Raw genomic sequence first — 13,744 nt, forward strand, 5'->3', positions numbered from 1 at the left:
AAGAGGTTCATAAGAGCAAGAACAAAGATGTAGATGTAGGAAGCCGTCAAGAGAATATAGCAGTATGTTAAGGAGAGTAAATTATTAAGAAGTTTAATACTACAGGAAATACATTATGTGTCATATTTATACTTGAAAATCTCTGCATTCTTCAGGCAATAGCCCAAATAAGATGAAGGTAAGCAGGTCTGTCAGGATCACAGGGGCCTCTAGCTTCTTTGGCATCTTTTGCTAGCTCAGTGGGTATCACAGCTAAGAGAGAAGCATTGTTAAGACATAAGGACCTATGCTGACTTGGAAAGTTTAAGTAGCTTCTGACTGAGAAGTACCAATCTGTGAAATCCCCACTGTATTAATGAAAATAAAAAAAACTGCATCCATGAATATACATTGTTCATGTCTTCACTGAGCTGTTGCTGCACAGAATGGGAGAAACTCTTGATGGTACTCGAATGGGTTATGAGTATATAAGTACTAGTTCATTTGGTTTTGTAGAGAGCATAGTCAAGAGATTCCCTATGCCAACTGATTTCAACTTTTCTGACTATAGTTCATAGTAGGAAATACATCTTAGACTGCAATCTATACACACATTCATAACTATGCCTATATTGATATATGTTACACACACAAATTGTTACAAAATAATACATACTTTATGTTTATCTGGCTAAGAGAAGACTGTGTTTAGTATTTACTGTAACTGTGATGTCAGAAGCTATAAATTTCCTTTATTGTCATTGCTTTTGTCTCCCCTGTAGTCTTTGGATTTTCATAGAGACTCCTTAAATAGCATCTGAGGCTTTTAGTTCTTTGAGCTTCAATCCCCTGATATTATACAGGAGCCCTATTGATATGGTGCAAGGTGTAAGGTGAGGACAAGTATTCTATGGGCCTATGATTAGGTCTCAGTCTTTTAGTGAGTCTAAGCTGGGTATTTCCCTTCCCTTGGGTCAGGTAGGCTTTAGTAAAATCCCAGCCAGTTAGGCTCTAGTAAAACAGTTTCCCTTATATTTCAAAATGGTTACTTCTTCCCTCCTCTGGCCAGAGGATTTGTCTAGAGGATTTGTCTCCCATCTTCACAGTGAGAACATGGGAGGTCTGGAGGTAAAACCCACAGAAATGGGAGAGCCCCATTAAAACTGGGTCTCCTTGGAGTTTTTAACTCTCAAGCTAGTCTACATGGAGCCACTTAGTAATTCATCAATTACAGTTCAAAATATTCCTACAGATACTGGTTCCTGCTGCTGGCTGCTTCTCCCAGTCTTCCATTCCTGGTAAACTGTAATTCTCTGTATCTTCCTGTCTGTCTCTCTGTTTTGGGGAGCAACACTTTGTCCTTTGACCTCAGTTTTCTGATGACTCTAAAAATTGATGACTTTCAGTTTGTTCAGCTTTTTTCTTGTTGTGAGGATAGGAATGACTGCTTCCAAGCTCTTTCAATACTTTATGTTATGTGCAATTAATACATTTTTTTCTATTCTATTTAATTCTTGTTTTTAAAATGGCAGGTTGTGGGGTGCCTGGGTGGCTCAGCCTGTTAAGCGTTTGCTTTCAGCTCAGGTTGTGATCTCAGCGTCCTGGGATCGAACCCTGGATTGGGCTCCCTGCTCAGCGGGGGAGTGTGCTTCTTCCTCTGCCCCTCCACCCTCATGCTCTCTCTCTCTTTCTCTCCCTCGCTCTCTCTGTCTCTCAAATACATAAATAAAATATTTTAAAATAAATAAATAAAAATAAAAAATTGCTGGTTACAACCGACTAAACTGGTTAGTTTGGTGATTATAAGAGTATTAAAAGGAAACACAATTGAATTAGTCTATAACCTGAAAGTGGGGAAACTATGACTCCAGAAGCAATGAAAATGATGAATTTGATTAGATAAAAATTAAAAATGTGAAAATAAACACAGCTAAATAAAAAAACAAGTGACTGACTAGGAAAAAGTATATGTTATACACAAATGGTTCATATCCCTAATATATATAAAGCTTCTAAAACTAAAGAAAAAAGACAATCCTATAGAAAAATAGGCTAGAAATATGGACAGAATTCATAGAAAAAAGAAATGAAAATGGCTGTTAAACATAAGAAAAGTTTTCAATTACATTCATAACAATAGAAGTACAATTCAAAACTTCAGAGATATTATTTCTTCTTTATCAGATTGGGAAAAATCCAAAAGTCTGCAACATATTCTGTTGAGAAGGCTATGAAGAAATAGCATGTTAATACATTGTTATGGAGCTACAAAATGTTTTTAACTCCTACAGAGAGCAGAATTTGTCAATATATACCAAAATTACCCAAGTACAAAATTGCTTGATTTAGCAATCCCACTTCTAGAAATCTACTACAAAAATACATTGAAAAAAATACAAAAAGATACGTTCACAGGAAGTCATTGAAATACTATTTGTAGAGGCGCCTGGGTGGCTCAGTCTGTTAAGCCTTTGACTCCCATCATGATCTCAAGGTCCTGGGATTGAGCCCTGCATCCTGCTCCCTGCTCAATGGGGAGCCTGCTTTTCCCTCTCCCTATGCACTCCCCCCCACCCCCGCAGTACGTGGGTGCTGTCTCTCTCTCTATCTCAAATAAATAAACAAAATCTTAAAAAAAGAAGAAATACTATTTGTAATAGCAAAGATCATAAAAAACCCAAATGTTTGTTTTTTGTCTTTTTTTAATTTAATTTTATTATGTTATGTTAGTCACCATACATAATTAGTTTTTGATGTAGTGATCACGATTCATTGTTTTTGTAAAGCACCCAGTGGTCCATGCAGTACGTGCCCTCCTTAATACCCATCACCGGGGTAACCCATCCCCCCACCCCCCTCCCCTCTAGAACCCTGTTTGTTTCTCAGAGTCCATACTCTCTCATGGTTCATCTCTCCTTCCGATTTCCCCCCTTCATTTTTCCCTTCCTTCCCCTAATGTCCTCCATGCTATTCCTTATGTTCCACAAATAACTGAAACCTTATGATAATTAACTTTCTCTGCTTGGCTTATTTCACTTAGCATAATCTCCTCCACTCCCATCCATGTTGATTTAAAAGTTGGGTATTCATCCTTTCTGATGGCTGAGTAATATTCCATTGTATATATGGACCACATCTTCTTTATCCATTCATCTGTTGAAGGGCATCTCAGCTCTTTCCACAGTTTGGCTATTGCGGACATTGCTGCTATGAACATTGGGGTGCATATGGCCCTTCTTTTCACTACATCTGTGTCTTTGGGGTAAATACCCACTAGTGCAATTGCTGGGTCATAGGGTAGCTCTATTTTTAATTTTTTGAGGAACCTCCACACTGTTTTCCAAAGTGGCTGTACCAACTTGCATTCCCACCAACAGTGTAAGAGGGTTCCCCTTTCTCCACAACCTCTCCAACATTTGTTGTTTCTTGCCTTGTCAATTTTTGCCATTCTAAGTGGTGTAAGGTGGTATCTCAATGTGGTTTTGATTTGAATTTCCCTGATGGCTAATGATGATGAACATTTTTTCATGTGTCTGTTAGCCATTTGTATGTCTTCTTTGGAGAAGTGTCTGTTCATGTCTTCTGCCCATTTTTTGACTTGATTATTTGTTTTCTGGGTGTTGAGTTTGAGAAGTTCTTTATAGATCTTGGATACCAGCCCTTTATCTGTAGTGTTATTTGCAAATATCTTCTCCCATTCTGTGGGTTGCCTCTTTGTTTTGGTGACTGTTGCCTTTGCTGTGCAGAAGCTTGTTATCTTGATGAATGCAACTGTAGAAAGAGAAATTAGAGAAATGATTCCACTTACAATAGTACCAAAAACCATAAGATAACATGGAATAAACCTAACCAAAGAGGTGAAAGATCTATAGTCTAGGAACTACAGAACACTCATGAAAGAAATTGAAGAAGACACAAAAAGATGGAAAAACATTCCATGCTCATGGATCGGAAGAATAAACATTGTTAAAATGTCTATGCTACCCAGAGTAATCTATACCTTCAATGCCATCCCGATCAAAATTCCAGTGACATTTTTCAAAGTGCTGGAACAAACAATCCTAAAATTTGTATGGAATCAGAAAAGACCCCGAATCACCAAGGAAATGTCGAAAAAGAAAAACAAAGTTGGGGGCACGACGTTGCCTGATTTCAAGCTATATTACAAAGCAGTGATCACCAAGACAGCATGGTACTGGAATAAAAGCAGACATATAGACCAATGGAACAGAATAGAGAGCCCAGATATGGACCCTCAACTCTATGGTCAGTCTTCAACAAAGCGGGAAAAAATATGCAATGGAAAAAAGACAGTCTCTTCAATAAATGGTGCTAGGAAAATTGGACAGCTATATACGGAAGAATGAAACTCGACCATTCTCTAACACCATACACAAAGACAAACTCAAAATGGATGAAAGACCTCAGTGTGAGGCAGGAATCCATCAAAATCCTAGAGGAGAACATAGGCAGTAACCTCTTTGACATCGGCCACAGCAACTTCTTTCAAGATACATCTCCAAAGGCTAGTGAAACAAAACCAAATGCTTGTCAATAGGGAATGGGTTAAATAAAACCATGCTGTATCAATACAAGGGAGAAAGCTCCCTTACCCTTTCCACCATGTGAGGTTACATTGAGAAGTCAGCAATCTGCAACCCAGAAGAAGGTCTTCACCTGAACCCAACCATGCTGGCATCCAGTTTTGGACTTCCATCCTCCAGAACTCTGAGAAATAAATTGCTATTGCTTGTAAGCCACCTAATCTGTGGTATTTTGCTATAGTAGCTCAAATGGAAATGAGCTATCAAGCCATAGAAAGACATGGAAGAAACTTAAATGTATATTATTAAGTGAAAAGAGTTAATCTGAAAACACTACATACTGTATGACTCCAACTATATGATATTCTGGAAAAAGAAAAACTATGGAGACAGTAAAAGGATCAGTGGTTGTCAGCAATTAGGGAAGAAGGAGGGAAGAATAATTGGAGCACACAGGATTTTTAGGGCAGTGAAACCACTCTGTATAATATTATAATAGGGCATATATGTCATTATTCGTTTTCTAAAACCCATAGAACATACAGATAATGAACCTTAATGTAAGCTATGGACTTTGGGTGACAATAATGTGTCCATGTAGGTTCATTGACTGTAATAAATGTACTACTCTGGTGCAGAACTTTGATAGTTAGGAGAGGCTGTATGTATAAGGGGACAGAGGATATATAGGGAATCTCTGTACCTTCTGCTCAATTTTGCTGTGAATCTAAAACAGCTCTGAAAAATAAAATCTATTAACTTTTTTTGTAACAAAATCTTGTTATTATTATATTTTTTTAAATAAGGAAAACAAACCAGACAAATGGTTACCAACAAGAGAAAAATATCAATTTCCACCAAAAGGAACCAGTATTCCTTGGACAGATGGTTGATTCCAGCTCTGAAACAGAAAAGTTACTGATGAACATTTTGTTGGCCAGAAAGCCAGGAAATTATCAAAGGCTAACTATGGTCTTGTCATAGAGACTCAGGTGTCAACTTGGTCTATTGACTTGGACCTTTGAACATCAATAAGGATATTAACTACAATGGATTGACACAAATCCAATATACTCAAATTTGTAAGTTCAAAATGATACTTTAAAAAACTTCATTGATCATCATTCTCTTGAGAATGGACTATACATCAGGGAAAACAGATAATTGGTGTTGAGAAGGTTTACTTTATGGAAATCTTCCAGCTAATAAACAATGAAGAAATGATGAAATTATCACTATTTTACAATCCCTAATAAATTAATAGCTATAAGCAGTAATCATCAATGGCTGCTAACATCACTGAGAGTAAGACAAACAGACATTATGTACATACTCAGAGAAGTATACCTATGAAGAACTCTTGCTAAAAAAATCAAGCCCAAATCTGTCAATATCTAACTACTAATTAGTAGGAAATTAAAGGGATGAAGGAACATATTAAATGGCACCATGCGAATGTAAGTAAAATAAGGGAAGTAGGGTTTCAGCAGGAAAAACCAACTAGTGTCTTTCTTCAATAACCATACCGGGGCCCCTGGGTGGCTCAGTCGTTGGGCGGCTGCCTTCCGCTCGGGTCATGATCCCGGGGTCTTGGGATCGAGCCCCGCATCGGGCTCCCTGCTCGGCGGGAAGACTGCTTCTCCCTCTCCCACTCCCCCTGCTTGTGTTCCTGCTCTCGCTGTGTCTCTCTCTGTCACATAAATAAATAAAATCTTAAAAAAAAAAAAAATAACCATACCAAAGATAGAAAGAGAGGGAGAGAGAGGGAAGAAAAGAGTGGGGGAGAGAGACAGGGAGGAAGAAAAATTGCAAATAAAGGACAGGAAAGAAACCTACAAATAAAAAGAAAATAAAAAGACATAACAACCAGATACAATGTATAAACTTCATTTGGATCCTTATTTAATCTTTTAATTTATTTTTAGAGATTTATTTATTTTAGAAAGAGAGAGAGTGCATTCTAGTGGGAGGGGGGCGGGGGGGGAGAGAGAGAGAGAGAGAGAGAATCTCAAGCAGATTCCGGGCTGAGCCCAACTTGGGGCTTGATCTCATGACCCTGAGATCATGACCTAAGCTGAAATCAAGAGTCAGATGCTTAACTGACTGAGCCACCCAAGTGCCCTTAGATCCTAATTTAAACAATAAACCATAAAAAAAAAATTTGTGAAACAATTTAAAATATTTCAACTTTTCAATATTTCTTTAATATTCATGATACTAAAAAAATCACTTGCTGAGATAATCATATGATGGTTATAATTGAAGAAAAGTAGATATACATACATATATTCATGTATAAATACACACAAATACTGAAATATTCACAGTTGAAATTATATAATATCTGGAATTTGCTTCTAAATATTTTAGAGATGGGGAGTCACTGAACTGATAACTACTGAATTATTGGACCTGAGGGTGATACATACTGTCTTGTTTGTACCCACAGGTTTTTAATTTATACAGGTGACTGATTACAAACACAGAGAGGTTAATGCCACTGAAAGAAGATTTTTATTACTTACACAGAAGCATCAGGGTAGTCAAGAGACGGAAGACAGGAACAAGGGGAAATTCTTGCCAGAGTCTTTATTGGGATTTCCACGGGAAAGGCAAGGCAGGACAAGGTAAACAGTTTAGGGTTGGCCAGTTTGAATAATTCTGGCAAGCTTTAGACTATGGGGGTGGTCTCTACTTGCCTGATACCTATCCCTGGGATAGTTTAGGGCAGGGGAAATTTTGGCTTGGTGTGTAAAAGTCAGATAAGGAAGTGGTTGCTTTGTGTAAAAGAGGCAATCTCTCCCAGGTCTGTAAGGCCCCAAAATATCAGGATATCAAGAATATGCCAGAGTATCAAGAATACAGAAAAGAAAATATAGTCAGTTTATTGGTCCCATGATGAATGGATGTCAATAGAAAAATACAGAGTCTAAGAAAATACATACATGGAGTACATTATACTATTTTGTCCATTATTATAGATGTTTGAAAATTTTCATATTAAAATGTTTTTTAGAAAACTAGAAAGAACATTAGTGTAAATGGGTTGTCTTCCCAAAGAAAGCTCCAAAAATATCATCCATACCACATGCTCTTTTGCAATGTGGCCTTGCTATTTACTCTTCTATTAAAAGGTATAGTCTATTTCTTTCACCATTGAATTTGGGCTAGACTTAGTACTTACCATGCTTAATGGGAGATGTAATGCTTTGACTTCTGAGGCTAGGCCTTAAAATTTATACAACTTCTATCTCTGCATTTTACAATTCAGCTTCTGGGAACTCAGCCTCTGTGCTGTGAGGCAGCCCAAGCAGCCACTTGGAGACATCTATGTGGAGAAAAACCAAGGTCCCTGACAACAGCCCCAGGTGAGTCCTCAATCGGGAACCAGAAATAACTCAGAAATGTAAGTGAGAGTGTTTTAAACCTCTAGCCATCCCCCCAGCACCCCAACACCATGATCCCTGCAAAGAAGAAACTCTAGCCAGTCCCTGCCTGAATTCCCACAGAACCATGAGCAAATAGGCTATTTTTGTTTTAGGAAATTAAATTTGAGATAATGTGTTACATAGAAGTGCGTGACATAAAAGTATAAGAATATCTTATAGAGATCATTACTTCCTTATGAAGAAAAAATAAAGAACTATAATATAGATGTACTCTTCAAGCAAATACATGAAAATGAAGAATTTCACCTAAACACCAAAAAAACTGATTTTATGATCTATGATTTTTTTAAAATAAGGCCTAAAGTAATGCAAGGCTGATTGTTAGTAAGTGGTTCAGAGTTGGAAATACCTCTACAGTCTTAGAACAGTGAGGTCAATTTAGCTGGAGTAAATAGTAACATTAGAGGAGTAACAAGGAACTAGATAGGGAAGATCGATAGCGACATTAACCTTAAAATGTCTTGGGTAATAGTTCAGACTTTTTCAAGAGGTAACAAAAAGTTGACTGAAGATTCTTAACAGGGCAGTGACATAATCAAATCAGTGTTTTGACAAAAGTGGTTGTTTTGTATGAATTAGTATGAGGAAAAACTTGACACATCAGGGCCAGTTAGGATGATTTCCAGATATGAGGTTATGAGAAGTTGGACTAAGGAAATGACAGTGCATACAAGTTCAAGAACTATCTAATGAATAATTAAGGGATGACTGAATGGTAAAAGGAATGATGAAGAAGGAAAATCCAGAGATGATGCTGAGATTCTGAGTTGGGATGACTAAGAAAATTGGGGCGACACTGATGCAGAGAAGAAAACTGAGAAGAGATAATGGGTTGAAAGGTAATGGTGACCTACTGAGTAGAATTCTAGACCTACTGAGATAGTAAGTTCTAGACCTACTAAGTTAATATTATATCCAAGTAGAAATATCCCATATTTAGTTTCTGGCATGAAATTGAATTAAGATGAGACATTAGAACTCACAATAATAAGCAGTATTTTCCAAAATGTGTTTCTCAAACACTATTGACATGAGATGCCCCATTAAAATATCCTGAGACTAAATAAATTTGGAAAATGTTTACTACTTCTTGGATACTCAGAATGCACATTAGAATATCAAACACTCAGAATGATCCTTCTGTACAGAAGTCTATATAATTTTGCCTAAGCAAAACATTCCAAACTATGGTCAACCCTTGACACTTTATATCATGATCCACTTGGAAAATGCAGGGTGAGACTCACCAAGAATAGACTTAATAGCTAAAGCCAGTGCACAGAATCAATCAAAAAATGGAAAAAAAAAAAACCTGAGAGTGAAGTTCAAAGGGTTAAGAACTGAACTAGAATAGAGAAGAGCCTGGAGAAGGAATTGTTGGACAATGGAGGATGATCATGGAAGTTCGGTGTCACAGAAGATCACAGAAGCCAACCATTAAGTGGGTTTCAGAAGGACAACATGGCCATGTGCTGCAGAAATGTTAAGAAGGCCAAAGCCAAAAGAAAGGCCTGGAAAAGGTCATTGGATTTAGTCAGAAGTCAATAGTCATCCCTGAAAGAGTTTTGGTGGAAGGTTTTGAAGAAAAATATCTGACAGAGGCTAAAGAAAAAGTATGTTGTGAGGGAAATCAAAACCATAGGTAATAGATATTAACTGGCTATCTGAAAGTGAAAATCTGAGGGAAAGAAGACTAGCTCCATGGGTTGTCTGTGTCAACTGGAAAATTATAAGTAGTGTAAAAAATCTGTGCACATGCAAAGACAGATGAGAATATGCCAATGGAGCCTGTCTAGGGATGATGCTGAAGAGTGAGAATACTACATCTGAGGAGTAAGTAATAATCCTAGAGCAAAAGTAGCAGCATTAATCTGGAAGAAGAGGAACAGCTTTTTTTCTGAGATAAGTACAGAAGACAAGTGATGTCAAAAGAGGGCTAAATGGGTGACGATGGAAAAGAACTCCTAAGGATCAGCAGAGTTGGGGGAAGGAGGCAGATGGCCAGGAGGAGGCTGTAGTTAGAGAAGGAGAGAACCAAACGTATGCTTTTGGAAAAGGAGCAATGCTAGCCTCCTTGAAGGACAGTAAAACCTGGGAGATTGAGGAGGTAATTTAGGTTAATGTTGAATATAAAATGAAAGGGAGTACAAATATTTATTCTTTAATAAAACATATTCTTTAATACATATAATATGGAAAAATTTGGAAAGGATGGTAAGATCTGTCCCCTTACTGTTTATTTATTAGTTTATTTCAATTGCTTATTAAAGATGAGAATTCTCCATTAAACTCTAAGTTCTATGTGGCAGGCCTTGGTCTGTCTTGTTATTTTCGTGCCATTGACATCTAACAGTGGCTGGCAGATAGTAGGTGGTTGGTAAATATTAGTTCAGAATTTATAGGTGTGCTTTGGTTCGGGAGGCAGAGTGGAAGTGCAGGGCACAAATAATAGGAATGAATACTTGATTATAGCAGAAGAAGAAGACTAGGTTCATGAGTGAGGAAACAGAGCTCACTAATAAACATTTTTGAGTCATGAAGCTGAAAATGACCTCTCAGATCTTCTAATCTTGATTCCTGATTAAGTGAGGAAAGCCTCACTTAATTGCTCAGCCTTAAGAAACAAACTCAGTCAGGGTCATCTGAGTGGCTCAGTAAGTTAAGTGTCTGCCTTTAGCTCAGGTCATGATCCTGGGGTCCTGGCATCCAGCCCCATGTTGGGTTCCCTGTTCAATGAGGAGCCTGCTTTTCCCTCTCCCTCCTGTGCTCTCTTGCTCTCTCCCTCTCTCTCTCAAATCTATAAATAAAAATCTTAGGAAAAAAAACTCAACCAAAAAGACTCATAATAGCAGCAAAAAGCTACATTTGATTTCATCATTTGAGATTTTTACCATTACCCAAATATAAAGAATAGAAATATAATCACAAGCTTTCCCTCTTTCAACAGTTTACTTCCAAGTCCTGCTAGTAGCAGCATCACTGACCTTTTCAAAGTCATCATTCCCATAATACTTGGGGTCTCACTCTCCACTCCCGATGCCTACTCCAGATACACACAAAATAAAAGGCCACTGTGAGAATTACAAGTTCTAAAACACCCGATGAATATGAAGTGAGGTGAAGAGCAAAGGCATTATGCAACACATTTCAGTTGTGCCAGTAGGTCTTGGTATTTCTGACTTACTAAGTTGACTCCTCTTCTAAAACTAACAAAAAGCATCAACTTTGGGGCCAGCGATCCAGACTTGGTTTTTGAATCCCAAACACAATTACTTGCTTACTATGTAATTCTACTTATTCAACTCCATGCAATGAGGATGATAATAACTTGTAGTTTCAGGTTGGTTTTGAAAATTATAGATAATGTCTATAATGTACTTGGTACAAAGCAAACACTCAGTAAAGTGAAGTTACAAATATTTTTACCCAAATACTCTGTTTTGATAGCCAAAATGCCACAGCTAGGGCCATAGTTAGACATTATAAGTTTCCGGCCATAGCAAGTGAAAATGAGTCTAAATACAGAAAATTACTTGAAAGTTTGTTTAGGAAACGGACCCCACAACCCCCTTTCTACTATAAACTGCAGGGCAACTGTAGTGTTCATCTCCAGGAAAGGACTGAAAAGATTTCTCTGAAGAGGGTTAAATAGAGGGTCTCTGGAGTAGGAGATATCAGAGTCATTGGCATCCTTAATATCACACTAAATATGTGGAGATTAAATCAATATTTACATTCTGAATGCTGAGCTATCCTGCCTCCTTCCCTCATTCAGCTCCCAGGACTCTAATAGCCAGTTATCTAACCTTCAGGCAAGAGATTGGAAGTTTTCTTTGGGCAAAGTGACCAGCCAAAAAGGAAGACTAAACTGAACATCAGAAATTCAATGAAAAAAAAAAAAGAAAGAGGGGCGCCTGGGTGGCTCAGTCGTTAAGCGTCTGCCTTCGGCTCAGGTCATGATCCCAAGGTCCCAAGGATTGAGCCCCACGTCGGGCTCCCTGCTCCGTGGGGAGTCTGCTTCTCCCTCTCCCGCTCCCCCTGCTTGTGTTCCCTCTCTTGCTGTGTCTCGGTCTAATAAATAAATGAAATCTTTAAAAAAAAAGAAAGAAATTCAACAAAAGCACAGACCACCAAAAGTGAAGCCCACAATTGACAAGCACTGTCCACACACTCAAACTTGCAGTCAGGTTTTCAATGGCCTTCTCTTTGAAAAAAAGAGCAACTAAGGATTACCAGACAAATAAACAAGGGAATGGAGACTATTAAGGGAGAAGAAAAGTTTATTTAAAGAAATCATTCTAAGATGTATAAGAAATAAATATTATAACTATGAGGCAAGGTCAGTATGCTATTGAAAATGGAGGGGGGATTATGCATAATTTTTTAAAAGAGCTTTTGGAATTTAAAAAAATGCAGAAATCAAAAACTCAGTAGAAAGCCTGGGGAATAACCCTGCAGAAACCTTTCAGAGAATAGAGTAAGAAGACAACAGAAAATAGGAAAGATGGGCAAATAAAGAACTAACCCAGGAAATCCAATACCCAAATAAAAGGATTTCCAGAGAGAGAAAGTACACAATGGAGTAGAGGAGATCAACAAAGAATAATCCACAACGTGTCCCCAGAACTGAAGGACATGAGTTTGCAGATGGAGGGGCCTGATGAACGTATCTGCCTTGGCATACTGGGAAAAAAAAAATGATCCATACTAATGTCAATTATCATACATTTTCTGAACCCACTGGAAGCAAAGAGAAAACTCCACCCACTTCCAAAGAGAAGGTACAAAGAAGAGTCAGGTATTAGAATGGCTTTGACTTCTCAACAGCAGCCCTGGAATCTCTAAGACATTGAAACAATGACTTTTAAAATACTGAGATTTCGGGGCGCCTGGGTGGCTCAGTAGTTAAGCAACTGCCTTCAGCTCAGGTCATGATCCCAGGGTCCTGGGATCGAGCCCCACATTGGGCTCCCTGCTCGGCGGGAAGCCTGCTTCTCCCTCTCCCACTCCCTCTGCTCGTGTTCCCTCTCTCGCTGTGTCTCTCTCTGTCAAATAAATAAATAAAATCTTAAAAAAAATAAAAAAATAAAAAATAAATAAAATACTGAGATTTTTAGCCTAGAATTCTATACTCTGTCTACTAATGAAACGTGAGGGAAAATAAAGACATTTCAGACATCTAAAGTCATGAAAATCAAGCTGCTGTGACTCTCTCAGTAAACCATTAGAGGATGTGTTACACTAAACAAGAGCATAAACCAGGAAAGAAAAGGTGTAAGATATGGGAAAAATGTAGGAAATTGGGAAAAGTCAAACAACTCCAGGGGAGCTTTCTTCAAGAAAAATGAAATTCGTAGAACACCTAATATGTCTGGATGTATTTGGAGGGGTGTAAACAACTAAAAGTGGTTGAAATTAAATTATGTATTTAATTATATATATAAAACTACTAACCAAAGGATTATATATGTAAAATCACTAATCAAAGGGAAAAAAAACACAAGGCAATGAACTAATAAAGGGAAAGTAAAATTAATCCCAGTATAATACATGGCTCAGCAGGAAATATCATTTAACTATTTACAAGAATTCAAACAATAGAATATTATGGAGCCATCAAAAAATGAAATCTTGCCATTTGCAACGACGTGGATGGAACTAGAGGATATTACACTAAGTGAAGTAAGTCAGTCAGAGAAAGACAAATGACCATATGATTTCACTCATATGTGGGAATCTAAGAAAAAAAACAAAGGATCATAGAGGAAGGGA

The sequence above is a fragment of the Eumetopias jubatus genome, unplaced genomic scaffold (assembly GCF_037043125.1).
Source record: "Eumetopias jubatus isolate StellerSeaLion01/CBP00866 unplaced genomic scaffold, mEumJub1_p1.0 scaffold_4, whole genome shotgun sequence".
In the NCBI taxonomy this organism is placed as follows: domain Eukaryota; kingdom Metazoa; phylum Chordata; class Mammalia; order Carnivora; family Otariidae; genus Eumetopias; species Eumetopias jubatus.